The 5579-nt window shown below is 41.6% G+C and overlaps 1 protein-coding gene across 4 annotated transcripts in view; it reads right to left on the reverse strand.

The window, feature by feature from the left end:
• Nucleotides 1–5579, reverse strand: part of ZNF41 (zinc finger protein 41) — a 48195-nt gene extending 42616 nt beyond the window's left edge. The window contains exon 1 of one of the 4 annotated variants that reach the window (XM_011982848.1): nucleotides 5239–5579. The gene's annotated coding sequence lies outside the window, so the exon portion shown is untranslated. Of the gene's footprint in view, nucleotides 1–5115 lie in introns of all 4 variants that reach the window. The other 3 variants (XM_011982847.1, XM_011982846.1, XM_011982849.1) reach the window with 3 other exon arrangements.

Below are 5579 nucleotides of genomic sequence, written 5' to 3' on the forward strand. Positions count from 1 at the left end.
CCAGGCTGGTCTCAAACTCCTGACCTCAGGTGATCCACCCACCTCGGCCTCCCAAAGTGCTGGGATTACAGGCGTGAGCCACTGTGCCCAGCTAGAATGCCACATTCTTACTATCAAGGTCAGGAAATTGAGAGCAAGACAATTACGTACAGATCTTATGAAAAATAACTTTTTTTCTTGGAGAAATAAGCCAAAAGAAATTTTAAAAAACTCTTATGTTTTAAGCCTCCCCACATAACTGAGTTGCTTTTTCACAACTTAAGTATTCTTTGTCCAATCCAGTATATAAGTGATTGACTCTAACTACTCTTTTGGGTCTTCATTTCTTTATGAAGGCGCCTGTGCCACATAAAACTTGTATTAAATAAATCTGTACATTTTTCTCTGTTGATCTGTCTTATGTCAATTTAACTTTCAGGCCCAGCGAAAAGAAATCCTAAAAGGGAAGAGGTAAATTTCTACCTCACTCCTTATACCAGTCATTCCATTCCTGGGTATCCACCCAAGAGAAATGAAAACATATGTCCACACAAAAACTTGTACGCAAATGCCCATAGCAGCATTATTCATAATAGCTAAAAAGTGGAAACAACCCAAATGTCCATTGACTGATGAATGGATAAACAAAATGTGGTCCATCCATACAATGAAATATCATTCAGGAATAAAAAGACATGAAGTGCTTCTAAAATAAACAGATAGAAACAGATAGTAGAATGGTGGTTGCCAGGGGCTGAGAGGAGGGGGTAATGAGAAGTTGCTATTCAACGGGTATAAAGTTTCAGGTATACAAGATGAATAAGCTCTAGAGATTGGCTGTACATTGCACCTGTAGTTAACAGTACTGTACTGTGCACTTAAAAATTTAAGAGGATACACCACGTGCGGTGGCTCACACCTGTAATCCCAGCACTTTGGGAGGCCGAGGCAGGTGGATTACCTGAGGTCAGGAGTTCGAGACCAGCCTGACCAATATGTTGAAATCCTGTCTCTACTAAAAATTAGCCAGGTGTGGTGGCACACACCTATAGTCCCAGCTACGCGGGAGGCTGAGGCAGGAGAACTGCTTGAACCTGGGAGGTGGAGGTTGCAATGAGCCGAGATTGCGCCACTGCACTCCAGCCTGGGTGACAGAGCGAGACTCTGTCTCAAAAATCAAAACCAAAACCAAAACAAACAAACAAACAAACAAAAACAAAATTTAAGAGGGTAGTTTTCATGTTAAGTGTTCATACCACAATAAACAAAATAATAAAAGGAATAAGGTCCTAATACATGCTATAACATGGATGAGCTTTGAAAACATTAGGCTAAGTTAAAGAAGACAATCATGGCCGGACACAGTGGATCATGCCTGTAGTCCCAGTACTTTGGGAGGCCAAGGTGGGCGAATTACCTGAGGTCAGGAGTTCAAGACCAGCCTGGCCAATGTCTACTAAAAATACAAAAGCTAGCCAGGCATGGTGGTAGGTGCCTGTAATCCCAGCTACTTGGGAGGCTGAGGCAGGAGAATTGCTTGAACTCGGGAGACAGTGCCTGCAGTGAACTGAGATCTGGCCACTGCACTCCAGCCTGGGTGACAGAGTGAGACTGTGTCTAAAATAAATAAATAAGACAATCATAAAAGACCACATATTTTATGATTCCATTTATATAAAATGTCTAGAATAGACCAATCTACAGAGACAGGAAGTAAATTAGTGGTTGCCTGTGGCTAGGGATGAGGGTTGGGAATGAGGAATGATTGCTAATGGGTACGATGTTTCCGTTTGGGGTGATAAAATATTCTAAAATTAGATTATGATGATGGTTGCACAATTCTGTGAATATGCTAGGAACTGCTGAACTGTAAGCTTTAAATGGGTGAATTTTATGGCAGATGAATGATATCAATAAAGCTGTTAGAAAAAAAAATCATAGCTAGTAAGTGCCAAGCAGGGTTGCAAAGTCAATATCTGGCAAGGGGTAGGTATTCAATAAATGTTTACTGAATAGATTGATGAATAAATAAACACCTTTCACATTCAAATAAAAAATGCCCAAGTTATTTTCATTAACATTAGCAGCAAGATAGCAAATACCCTCTATTAAATGTCACTCAACATTGTTCTGAAAGCTCTAACTAGTGCAACAGAAGATGAGGTGATCAGAATAAATATTTGAGAGAAGAGACAGTATCATTTTTAATTGGATGGAATATGGTAGCTAGGAAAAGTAAGACTATAAAAAGCAACTAGATTCATATGAGAATTTGGTAATTGGACTGAATACGAAATAAAATTATAAAAATAGATTTTCCCTATGGAAATAGAAAAAAATATGCTATTCACAATGATGATAAAAACAAAGGTAAAATATCTAAGAATGAACTGTTAAAAAAAAAAAAAGGTGCTGGACCCATAAGAAAACTATCAAATATTATAGTTTTAACGGTTATTTTTGAAACTAGATAAAATAGTTTTAACATTCATATGGAAGAAAAAGGCCGGGAGCAGTGGCTCATGCCTGTAATCCCAGAACTTTGGGGGGCCGAGGCAGGCGGATCACAAGGTCAGGAGTTCAAGACCAGCCTGGCCAATATGGTGAAACCTCGTCTCTACTAAAAATGCAAAAATTAGCTGAGCAGGGTGGCACACGCCTGTAGTCCCAGCCACTCGGGAGGCTGAGGCAGAATTGCTTGAACCTGGGAGGTGGAGGTTGCAGTGAGCCAAGATTGCACCAGTGCACTCCAGCCTAGGCAACAGAGAAAGACTCCATCTCAAAAAAAAAAAAAGAATAATAATAAACGCACAAGAAAATTAATGAAAGCAACCAAGAAGAAAGCGAGGGAGACTAGTTCTATGTGATATTAAAACTATTTCTAAAGTCAATATGATTTTTTAAAAAGGAGAACTAAACAGTTCAGAAATAAAACAATACACATTTGGGAACTTATGTGACAAAAGTGGCATTTAATTGAATTAGAAAACGGTATTCATTTAACGGCTGGTGCTGGCAAATTAGGTATCCAAATGGAATATACGAACTGATTCCATCTCACACCATACACCAAAATGAATTCCAGTTAGATTAAAATTTAACTTTAAAAATTGAAACAATAAATATATTAAATATAAATTTAAGGTATATTTGTTTGAACATGAAATGAGGAGAAGTCACTAGGCAAGACAATACACTCAGAACTTGTAAAGGAAAAAGGCAGATATATCTTCATAGATGATTTTTAAAAAATCAAAGGTGAAGACATCTTTCAAAAGTCAAAATCCAGAGACAGAGGAAATATAGTTACAATACAGGTTAATATTCACAAATTAGTAAGAAAGACAAACCACCTAAAGGAAACAAAGGGCAAAGGACGTGAAAAAGTTTAAATATATATTTCAATGGTCAATAAGAATGAAATAATGTTCAGCCACTAGTTGTCAGGAAAATGTACATCAAGGCAAACTAGATACCCTTGTGTTTGGCCCTCAGAATGGGGAAAATAAAAAAAAAAAAAATCCAGTGCGGAAGAGGATTTTGGAAGAAGTCTTTTTATATGTTGCTGGTGGGAGTTCCAATTTTACAAAAGTTCTGGAAAGTAGTATGGTGGTATGTATTGAACTTAAAAGCATCATTCCTGCACGTAATGATCACTCAGGTGACAGCCTCTAACCACAATTTAGAAATCAGTAACAAAAATGTCAATGTTTTGGGAAATCAAAATCTCATATTTAAATAACCCAGAGGTAAGAGTGAACATTGCAACTGCAATTAGAAAACATTAGAAGGAAACTATAGTGGAGATGCTACATATCAAAACTTGTGGGTTGCATGCTCATGCCTGTAGTTCCAGCACTTTGGGAGGATGAGCTGGGAGGACTACTTGAGGATTGCTTGAGGCCAGGAGTTCAAGACCAGCCTGGGCAACATAGCAAGACCCCAATCTCTACCAAAAATTTAAAAATTAGCTGGGCAAGCCTGCCTGTAGTCCCAGCAACTTGGGAGGCTGAGGTGGGAGGATCACTTGAGCCTAGGAGGTTGAGACTGCAGTGAGCCATGATGGCTCCACTGCACTCCAGCCTAGACAACAGAGAGAGATTCTTGTATCTTAAAAAAAAAAAAAAAATCAGCCTGGGCAACATAGTGAGACCCTGTGTCTACACAAAATAAAAAATTAGTGGGTGTGGCAGCACATGCCTGTAGTTCCAGCTACTTGAGAAGCTAAGTTGGGAGGATCGACTGAGCACAGGAGGTTGAGGCTGCAGTGAGCCATGATCGTGTCACTGCACTCCATCTCTGGGCGACAGAGTGAGACCCTGTCTCAAAACAAAACCGAACAGCAGCAACAACAACAACAACAAAACATGTGACATGGAGCTAAAGAGTTCTTAGAGAAAAATTTATAAACTTAATGTTTATATTATAAAATAAAATGACTGGATAATAAGAGATAAGCATTCAATTCAGGACTTTAAAAATGAGAACAAAAGAAAAAAACAGAAAAGAAATAACGAAGTTAAGGGCAGATATTAATGACAGAGAAACAAAGACACAGGAGGACCAACAAAGTCAAAAGTAGGTTTTTGAAACAACCTCATCTCAGACCTAAAGACCACCTATCACTGACCCCAGGAAGCTGCATATCTGATTCCACAGCCCCCCATCACCAGTCCCAAATAAACGCATCACTCACCCGGCAGAAACCTTGGTCAATCCCCCAATAAACCCCATCCTACACCTCACAGACCTCCAGTAGTCGCCCCGCACAGCCCCTTCTCACCCCACGGACTTCTCATCACTCATCTCACATATACCTTATCACTCACCCTAGAGACCCTGTATCACTCACCCCACAGACCCCCTTATCATTTACTCCGGTGTCCCCAACACTCATCCTACAGGCTACCCATCAATTTTCTCTAGTGACCCATCACTCACCCACAAACCCCAATCACACTCTCTGCACCTCCCTATAAATGACCCCAGAGAAGCCTCCTCACCCCACTGAGCATCATCGAGTACAAAATCCATGTCATAACATCCCCATAATTATCTCAACGCTTGATCCATGTCTTAACATCTCCATAATTATCTCAATGCTTAAGTGGCCCTAAGTCCATCTGTTAAACTCACTCCCAGAGCCTTAAGTCCTGAAAACTGCTTCGAGGGACCCCGGCGCTTCTGGACTTGATCTGCACATGCTTAGTGTCAGCTCCGAAGCGGCCGCTCGCCCACAATTACACCTGGTGCCCTTACACCGCGCCGGTGCGTGCGTGCGTGCGCGTGTGCGTCGAAGGAGAGGCGGGCTTTCCCATTTCCTGCAGCGACTGTCAGGCAAGGAACATGGCTGTCCCCTTGGGAGTGTCTCTACGGGAGCCGCCATCTTGGAAGGGTGATCATTTCTGCAGCGGAGCCCACGGTACCCTACTCGATATACCCCTGTGGGATTTTCCAGTGGCCGAGGCACTGGGCCATGGAATGTACCACCAGGCTTCTCCCCTCCGCCGCAGCCTCTAGGAGTCAGTCGCCTTTGAGGCCCCGGCAGGCGGGGCGCCTTACCTCTTCCGCCCTCAGGGTGCACTCCGCCTCAGGCCGTC

The sequence above is a fragment of the Mandrillus leucophaeus genome, unplaced genomic scaffold (genome assembly GCF_000951045.1).
Source record: "Mandrillus leucophaeus isolate KB7577 unplaced genomic scaffold, Mleu.le_1.0 Scaffold243, whole genome shotgun sequence".
Taxonomy (NCBI): domain Eukaryota; kingdom Metazoa; phylum Chordata; class Mammalia; order Primates; family Cercopithecidae; genus Mandrillus; species Mandrillus leucophaeus.